Below are 10,237 nucleotides of genomic sequence, written 5' to 3' on the forward strand. Positions count from 1 at the left end.
GATAGATTGGAATTCATTGAAGCATAGAGACCTCAGAGTACTGGTCAGGTAAGAGAATAGTCAGGACATTTAAAAGAACAAACAAACCCCAAAACAAGTCTAACAAAACTTCACATTAGAGTCCAGTGAAGGGTGTATAGATCTCTTTCCTTTGCTTTCAACACCCTGAGCCCCATGTAGGGAGGGATTTACCCTCTATGAGATTATGTTTGGAAGACCTCCCACTGTTTCCCAGATCAGACCAGCAGTTGGCAGGACTCCTAACCACTCCTTTCTCAAGTCAATACAGACTCTCCAATTCTCCATGAAGTCTATTGATCAGACTATCTCAGAGACCCTATCACTCTCTGAGTTTACCACCAATTTGTGCTTTGCGTCTGGTGACTGTCTGGGCCAATGGGCTTAGCCAAAGGGGCAATGGAACCAACCTAGAAAGGACCCTACATGGTAACCGTCTCCACTCCTATGGTGGTGAAGGTAGCTGGCATTACACCATGAATCCACCACATCCATGTCAAGAAAGTGGAAGTAAGAGATGCTCCTGCCAAATGGACTGTCTCCCACACAATGGACCCATGAAAATTAAGGTTTTATTGGAACCCAAGCCCTTCCACTCCATGCCCCTCTACTTCCTCCTGAGTCTCATGTTTGGTATGAATACAGGGTCATATTCCAACCCCCACTGCCCTCAGACCTGGACCTGGTAACTGAGAAAGACAGATATGGGTAGGTGACAACTAACGTGGCTATTATATGTATATATAATGTGGCCAGTAAACCATACTTCGTCTTTACCTTTACTCACTGATGTCCACTTTAAATATCTGGTAGTACTGGAAAAAGGAAAGTTGTGGGAGTATATCTTTTGAGATAAATATACAGAGATTACAATTCTATACATACCTTGTGGCTTGGCACTCTAGCTGCCAGGAACAAGGGTGTTTCCTTTGCAAAACCTGGGTGGGGTTGTAAAACACAGGCTTCCTGAAAACACATGGATGAATATATAGCAAGAAAGCCCCCTCTCTAGCAACACATGATAGGAAAATATAATCCAATGACCATAAAATAGAAGGTCTGAAAATTCCATAAAAAGAGTCTGGCTTTTGTGAATGAGGGAAAATCTGAGGAATCCGGCTCCGTGTCACAGGAAGGGACCCTGGGGATAGAGTTAATCATTCCCAGCCTGAAATCAGCCAGAATTACTGGTTATGCATTGACACCCACTTCCATGACACACAGAGATAGGAACTAACCAGACTGTCTGCCCAAAACTAATTGTGACAGTGGTAGGGGTGTGATGGGGTGAGGGGCAGCTGAAATTAACTTTAGGGGGTTTGCAAGAGGCTGAAACTTGTCAATTACTGAGTCCCTTTAACCAAAGCAATTCCCCTTGTTCTGATGCCCGCTGTTCTGCCTTGTGGCTTAACTCATCTGGACAACAGCAATATCACCGAGCCCCTGAGACTACTAGGTTGGCATGTACTAATGGCTTGACTTAATGTACCTATTCTGATGCTTTATGTAATGGAAAAAATAAACAATACATGTTAATGTGAAGCCTGAACTACAGGAAAAAATAAATAAAAGAGCTGGACCTGTCCTCCGCCCACTCCTGGTCAGAGCAGGGAGAGCTAGCTCCACAGCCACAGACGTCACATCAGCCTCTGTCATGGGAGATAAAACGTTAGGAAACTAAGAAGACAGGCTGATCAGAAGAGGTATTGTCAGTTTCCATTTCTGAATTAGAACAACAGTCAGACTTTCTAGCGGAAGTGCTGCTACAAAGTCAGAGGCTTAGACTTACTTCTGAGATGAGGGGACTAAATGTGGCTTTGGGAGAAACCTGTTGTTTCTATGCTGGTTGATCAGGAGTAATTAGAAAAAAATTGTCATGGCTGGGGAAGGTGAGAGAGAGAGAGAGAGAGAGAGAGAGAGAGAGACAGAGACAGAGAGAAGACAGAGAGAGACAGAGACAGAGAGAACAGATTAGATAAGTGTGTTAGTGTCTGTTCTCTTGATTCCCCTGGCTAACTCATCTGCTACCAGCACTGACTGGCCCTTTAGTTCTTGTTCTGATTGGATAATCGGAGGTGTCCTGTATCTTAAACTGTAGAGCAGTGATTCCATGGTTTGACTCTTTCACTTAGACTAGTGGGGGATGTAACAGACCCCAGACCTTAGCACAGATGATTCCATGATGGAAGCACTATTAAAGCCATGAAGCTCATCCTGTAGACAGCACCACCTGCCAAAATGGAAACAAAGACTTAATACTTCAACATCCATAGTTCTGGGAAAGTCTCTAAATGTGCAAATCTGCTATTTTGGCTTCTGTATTCTGCTTTTAGTTAACTTCTCTTGTTAACTGAAGTACATCAACCCAGGATTTTTTTTTTTGCTTAAATGCTCACCCTGAGAAAGACATGCTGCTCCACTGTGTCCCCTAATACTCCGTGTAGCTGTAGTCACTGACCAGCTAATCAAGATTTTCTATTGGCTTCAACCCATGTCTGAGCAGTCTTCTCTGATGGACAACCTACAACACCACAGCCCTTTTTGTATTTTTGACTCTAAATCCAGAACCAAGTGGCTAAAGCTGCCAAGTTCTGCTGATTGATGGGGCTGGAACTTGGGCCCCCTCATTAAAACACATTTTTATATTTTTCTGTTTTTGATGGTTGCCTTCACTGGTAAGCTTTTCTTTAATTCTTTTTCACAAGTTGGAAGCTTAGCTGGGTGGGATCTTGCCCTGAGGTCACCACTCCCTTTATTCCATTAAGCCTCAGGCTTTTCTTTAAACTTTTTATCTTCTTGAGCAATTGGACTTAACTCTAATACTTGTACTCTTTTTCTCCTCAAACTACATTTTGAAATTTTCTACTCTTAGCTTGCCCCCTTTCATTATAGATCTGCATCAGAGTGGCCACTAATAACCACAGGACACTGTCAATACTAGGCTGTCTTGAAATCTCCTCTGCCAGTGACATTAAACTCCAAAACTCTTCCATGTAGCCTTGGCAAATCTTCTTGGGACATGGGCAGAAAGCAGCCACATTCTTTGCCAAACTATCACTACAGTGGTCTCTAGTCCACTTAGTAATATTCTTCTCCTCTGAATCCTCTTGAGCTGAGGTTTCCACAGTTCAGATCACCCTCGGCACCAATGTTTTCCATGCTGCTATTTGTATGGCCCATTAATCCCTGCTTAAAGTGTTCAGCTAGTCCACCATCTCAATGTACACATTCTGCCAACAAGCAGCATGGTCAGGTTTATCACCCTGTTCCTTGGTACCAACTTCTGTCTAAGTCACTGTTCTACTGCTGTGAAGAAAATCATGACCACAACAACTCTTAGAAAGAAAGCATTTAAGTGAGACTTCCTTACAGTTTCAGAGATTCAGTCCATTATCAGCATGGCGTCATGCAGACAGACATGGTCCTGGAGAAGTAGCTGAGAGGTCAACCCCTGGGCAGCAGTAGGAGTGACTGCTGTGAATGGACTTCTTATAAGATCAGAGCCCACTCTCAGTGACACTTCCTCCAAACAGGCATCACCTAATAATCATTTCAAATAGTTCCACTCTCCGTTGATGAAGATCCAAATCTATGAGCCTCTATGGGCCATTCTCATTCAAACCACACACTGAACTCCACTCCTGTACCTAATCACCCACCATCAGTTAAGGTGTGCCTCACACAGTGTGTTGAGAGTTAAAACACACTCATGGCATTTTTGTCACCCCCTTCTTTCACAGTCACCTTCCTCTTTCTCACAGCCTTGGCATATAAAGGATTTGTCTACCCTGTCCTTTGTCTCCAAGAGATTTCTGATTTAGGCTCTGAGCATCTTCCTACCCACCCTCCTTTTCTAAAATTCCATTTTTGAGATAAGTTCTCAGGTAGTCCAGGCTGGTCTCAAACTTGCTATGTACTCAAGGCTGTCGTTGAACTCCTGATCTACCTGCCTCCAGCACCCAAGTGTTGGGATTTTAGGCACATCAGGAACACCTGGGAACACTTGTACAATTTTCAGGTTTGCATTTTTTTTCCAGTAGGGTTTTGTGCCTTTAGTCCAATATCAATCATCAGGACCAGGCAATGATATGTTTTGTCCATATAACATGATGGGATTATTCAGTAGTGTGGGAACAAACCAAAGCACTGGAGTCTGTTGCACCAAGATTGTGTGAGAGATCTTGATTAAAGGGAGAGTTAGAGCCAGAGCTATGAGATCTATATTTTCAGTCACTGGGGAGTGTAGCATGAGTCTTAACAGGTTTTATTAAGGAAATCAAACCCGGAACCAGGTATTGGGGTGAATGCTGGAAGATCAGAGAAGCAGAACAAGCCACAGCCACCTCGCCTTGCCCATTCCTCAGCTGATCTGTTTCTTCAGACTGGAAGCCTCTGAGTCCTCATTCAGAATGAATCCAACTGAACTGTGCTCAAAGCCTAAAAGCATAACCAGCTAGTTCCTGGTTTTCATGCCTTATATACCTTTCTGCTTTCTGCCATCACTTCCTGGATTAAAGGCGTGAGTCACCATGCCTGGCTGTTTCCAGTGTGGCCTTGAACTCACAGAGATCTGGATGGATCTCTGCCTTATGAATGCTAGGACTAAAAGTGTGTGTGCCACCATTTTCTGGCCTCTATATCTAGTGGCTGTTCTGGTCTCTGACCCCAGATAAGTTTATTAGGGTGACAATATTTTGGGGAACACAATATCATCACATCAGAGGAGGTTTGAGACCAAGACGTTGTGCCAGCCTGAGTAACATAGCAAGACCCTGTTTCCAAAAAGGAGGAGGAGGAAGGGAGGAACGGGTGAGGGAAATAAGAGGAGGAAGGGGGTAGGGTTCTTACTTGTAGGATCCTCCAAACATACAGCAGCATAAGCATACACTCTTCCTAGTTCTATTTCTGGGAAAGTTCACTTATGAAAGCTGGATGCACAAAAGGTCCCAGGGCATTACTTTGGTGGAGCCTCCCCCCCCCCCCCCCCCCCCGCTTTTCCCTACACATGATGGAGCAGGAAGCTATAGATTTCTGTCCACCTGGTCTATTACAGCCGTTTTTTAACCTATGTCACCACCTGGTGGCTGTGTCTAGGGACCCAGGAAGCTGATGTATTTGTTACAAGATCTTGGATTGAAAGAAGCAGGTAGTTCTCAGAGGAAACTCTAACATCAACACTTTGTTCATATGCTCTAGTCAGCATATGAAAAAACTGTATCAGGAGTAATTAAGAATGAAAAACATGCCGGGCGGTGGTGGCGCATGCCTTTAATCCCAGCACTTGGGAGGCAGAGGTAGGAGAATCTCTGTGAGTTCGAGGCCAGCCTGGTCTATAAAGTAAGCTCCAGGATAGGCTACAAAGCTACACAGAGAAACCTGTCTCGAAAAAACAAAACAAAACAAGAAAACAAAAACAAACAAACAAAAAAAGAATGAAAAACATGAGCCTTAATATTGGTCAGCTCTATTCACCTTTACCTAATTGCCCTGAAATGCTCAGGTGATTTGGTGGTAGTTTTGTTTTGTTGACAGGGTCTCACTATTATAGACCTAGTTTGTCTCAAATTCACAGAGATCCTTCTGGCTCAGCCTCCAAGTGCTGGGATTAAGATGTGAACCACCACAACAGGCTTTCTGGTAATTTGTAAAAGTAGTGTAAGGGCAAAAGTCAACAAACTTCTTCTTCTGCATTGTCTACACAACACACACACACACACACACACACACACACACACACACACCACATACACACACCACCACCACCACCAATCAGTCCTGTGGGGAATAACAGAAAAGTCCTGGCTTTTGGTACAGACAAAGGAAAAGATGCAGGATTGGGATGCAGTTTGGTTGGTAGACTGATTGCAGAGAACCAGGTCCTGGTTCTATTTTTGCACAAATAAATCTAGTTTTGTGGAAAGAGAATCAGGAGTCAGGTTATCCTCAGCTACATAGCCATGAAGAGGCCAATCTAGGCTAATGGAACCTTGTCTTGTACAAAAGCATAAATAAAAAACTCAAAACAAAAAAGAGATGAAGAACAGAAAAGGTATAGTAAAAAATACAATTTATCTAATTTGAGTAGTTCATAAACTCTCTGGCTTCCCTTTCACATCTAACCTGAAACTGAAAGTGTTGTCCACAGGATAAAAGGCCACAGCACCGTCTTCTGCAACACTTGCATTTAGAAGAGGCCAGAGACCAGTCACCAAAGACCTCTCAGGTACCTGACAACTCTGAACTCTGTCCTCTGAAGGAGAAGGCCTCTAAAGTTGAGGGACCCTGAGAAAAAAACTGATGCTGTAGTGGGTATAGTGTGTGTGTGTGTGTGTGTGTGAGAGAGAGAGAGAGAGAGAGAGAGAGAGAGAGAGAGAGAGAGAGAGAGAGGGAGGGAGGGAGGGAGGGAGGGAGGGAGGAGGAGGAGGGAGGGAGGGAGAGAGAGGGGCCGGGTCTATGATTCAAGAGTCAAAGCCAGAAAGTCAGTTCTGGCAAGAAATAGCCCCTGTAGGGAGATGGGATCAGATCTAGATAAGGATGGACAGATATGAGGCTCTCAGTCTTCCTAGAGACTTAAAATATAATGCAGGACACACAATTTACCTCCCAGGTCCTGCAGGAAGCAACTGGCATCCATGTACATAGTCTCTTATGTATATAGACTCTTTACTTTCTATACTTGCTTGATTTTTCAGGACAGAACAGGGATATGCTTAATTAATCCCATTTTCCTTCCAGCTCCATGCAAATTTAGCTTCTATCCTCTCTTTGCTTTTTTTAAAATCCATTTTTAATTAAAGAGTTTTTTTTTTTTTTTTTTTGTTTTTTCGAGACAGGGTTTCCTGGAGCTCACTTGGTAGTCCAGGCTGGCCTCGAACTCACAGAGATCCGCCTGCCTCTGCCTCCCAAGTGCTGGGATTAAAGGCGTGCCACCACCCCGGCTAATTAAAGAGTTTTAAAAGATGTGTTCTTGCTGTGTGGCCCAGTCTGATCCAGACCTAAAGTCCTCTTGTGCCAGATCTCCTTTGTGTTGGGATCATAGGCTTATTTTTTTATTTTAATGTAGGATCTTGGAGATTGACTGCAGATATAAAGCAGGAGGGATGGAGAGTGGGAGGGAGTGAGGGAAGGAGGGACAACACATTCTCCTAAGATGTAACTATTAATAAGGCTGGTTGTGCTAGTCTGCTTCCTTCCTTTTTGGCTTTCTTTTCTTTTCTTTCTTTTTTTTGTGTGGGTACATGGATACATGTGGGCAGAATGACAGTCTTCTCTATCACAATGTCAGAGAAGCCATTGCCATGTGCAGAAGGGAACACATGGCAAGAGAGGAAGCCAGAGTGATTCTGGGGCCAGACTTGCCCTTGCAAGAACTGAATAGGATCCCACAGGACTGAATTGGTCTCTTCTGATTGTGATGCCCTCCAGGACCTAGATGACTACTTCAGAGTAGACCCCATCTCTTAAAGATCTCCCTACCTCCAGATGGCCACACTGGGGTCCATTGGAGGAAACCATGTCCATATAGAAAACTGACACCATTAAGAGACATCATAGTGGTACAACACTCAGGAGGCAGAGGCAGGTGGATTTCTGAGTTCAAGGCCAGCCTGGTCTACAGAGAGAGTTCCAGGACAGCAAGGCCACACAGAGAAACCCTGTATTAATAAACAAAAGACAGAGAGAGAGAGAGAGAGAGAGAGAGAGAATAGAGAGAGAGAGAGGAGAGAGAGATTCAGAAGTACTTAGCTGAGTGTGTGTCACAACTAATCAAATATGGAGAAGAATATAAGCATCTGTGCAAAGCAAAACATCAGAGCCTTGACAACTTCTGCTAAAATATGACTGTTTCTCATGGCAACCTCCACACTATATAGCTCTGTTGTGTGACCATGATTGAATCCATCATCCTCCTTACTAGGAAAGACAGGATGTCAGTCACCTCATCTCTGGTAAGTATCCAAGCAGAGCTGTTCACAGAGTGTTGGTAAGCCATTGTGGGAGCAGTGTGAGCAGGAGCCTGGACTTCTAGATATGAAATAAAGGTTCAGTCATTAACCCAGAGCTGATCCATCAAGAGACTGTTACAATACTGTGTGTACCCTCTTTCATTGTCTTGTATTTCCTTACAGTTGTGTTTGAACTTGAAGATGACATCAAAAGTTCACGTGTTCCTCCTGACTTGGTTGTTAATCCAGCAGGTTCTCAACCCATGGTCTGCTGGCCCTGCTTTCCCCTGCCCACATCTTTGTGGTATTACAGATCCCAGGGTTCCTTATTTGGTTGGAAGATGTTAGAAAAGCATGAATTTTTAAATAAATAAATTTATTATTTACATTCCATCCGTAGTTTTTTCCTTCTCTCCTCCTGATTTGTCCCCACCACAAGTCCTTCTGTTCCTACCCCCAATCCACTCCTCCTCTGTTTTGTTTAGGAGAGGGCAAGTCTCTCATGAGTATCAACAGAACATGCATAGCAAGTTGCAGTAAGATTAAGGACCTCCCCATGTATTAAACTAGGCAAGGCAACCCAGCATGAGGAGTAGGGTCCCAAAGCCAGTAAAAAAAGTTGGAGACCAACTGTTCCCACTCTTAGGAGTTCACAAGAGGACTAAGATACACAACTTAGCATATATGCAGAGTGTCTAGGTCAGTCCCATGCAGGCTCCCTGGTTGTCAGTTCAGTCTCTGTGAGCCCCTATGAGCCCAGGCTAGTGATTCTGTGTTTTCTTGTGGTGCCCTTGACCTCTCAGGCTCCTACAATCCTTTCTCTCCTCTTCTGCAGGATTCCCAAACTCTGCCTAATGTTTGGCTGTGGGTCTCTGCATCTGTTTCCATCAGATGCAGGATGGCTCTACTCTGGTGACAATTGGGCTAGGCACAATCTCATCACAGCTGATGGCCAGTTCAGGCTATGTATCTGCTATTGCTTGGTGTCTTAGCTGGGGTTGTAAATTACTGGGAGATTCCCTTGCACTGGGTTTTTACCTGACCCTGAAATGCCTCCTCTTCCTAGTAGTTTCTTTCAGTGCTCTTCCTTATGCCCCCACAACCTCTTGCTCATGTTCCCATCCCCACCTGCCCTCAGTCCACTCACAAAATCTCTTCTATTTCCCTTCCCCAGGTTTCACCATGAACCTTCCTTGTTACCTAGTCTCTCTGGATCTGTAGATTGTATCATAGTTATCCTTATTTTACAGGTAATATCTACTCATGAGTGAGTGTTTCTTTCTCGGTTTGGGTTACTTCACTGAGGATTTTTTTCTAGTTCCACCCAATTGCCTTCAAATTTCTTGGTGTCTTTATTTTTAACAGCTGAGTAATACTTCATTGTGTAAATGTACAACATTTTCTTTATCCATTCCTTGGTTGAGGGGCATCTAGATTGTTTCCAGGTTCTGGCTACTACAAATAAGCTGCTATGAACATGGTTGAGCAAGTGTCCTTGTGGGATGATTGAGCATCCTTTGGGTAGATGCCCAAGAGTTGTGTAGCTTGCTCTTGTGGTAGATTGATTTCCAGTTTTGTGAGAAACCACCACACTGATTTCCAAAGTAGCTGTAAAAATTTACACTCCCACCAGCAATGGAGGAGTGTTCCCCTTGCTCTACATCCTCTCCAGCATGAGCTGTCCACTTGTGTTTTTGATCATAGCCATTCTGACTGGTATATTAGATGGAATCTCAGAGTCGTTTTGATTTGCATTTCCCTGATGGCTAAGGATGTTGAGCATCTTCTTAAGTGTTTCTCAGCCATTTGAGATTCTTCTGTTGAGAATTCTCTGCTTAGATCTGTACCTCATTTTTAATTGAATTATTTGGTTTGTTGATATCTAGTTTCTTGAGTTCTTTGTGTATTTTGGAAATCAGCCATCCCTCTGTTGGATGTGGGTTTGGTGAAAGATCTTTTCCCATTCTGTAGGCTGCCATTTTGTCCTATTGACAGTGTCTTTAACTTACTGAAACTTTTCAATTTCATGACGTCTCATTCATTAACTGTCAATCTTAGTTCCTGTGTGATTGGTGTTCTGTTCAGGAAGTTGTTTCCTGTGCCAATGCATTTGAGATTATTTCCTACTTTCTCTTCTATCATGTTCAGTGTATCTGGATTTATGTTGAGGTCTTTTAATCCACTTAGACTTAGGTTTTGTGCAGGTGATATTCATGGCTCTATTTGCATTCTTCTACATGCTGACATCCAGTTAGACTAGCACCATTTGTTGA

The 10,237-nt window shown here is 43.6% G+C and overlaps 1 pseudogene; it reads right to left on the minus strand.

Moving 5' to 3' along the window:
• The window catches only part of LOC114689423, a 9,791-nt pseudogene extending 2,258 nt beyond the window's left edge, over positions 1-7,533 (minus strand).
• Positions 7,534-10,237: the final 2,704 nt, after the last annotated feature.

Source organism: Peromyscus leucopus, chromosome 1, assembly GCF_004664715.2.
Source record: "Peromyscus leucopus breed LL Stock chromosome 1, UCI_PerLeu_2.1, whole genome shotgun sequence".
NCBI classification, from domain to species: Eukaryota; Metazoa; Chordata; class Mammalia; order Rodentia; family Cricetidae; genus Peromyscus; species Peromyscus leucopus.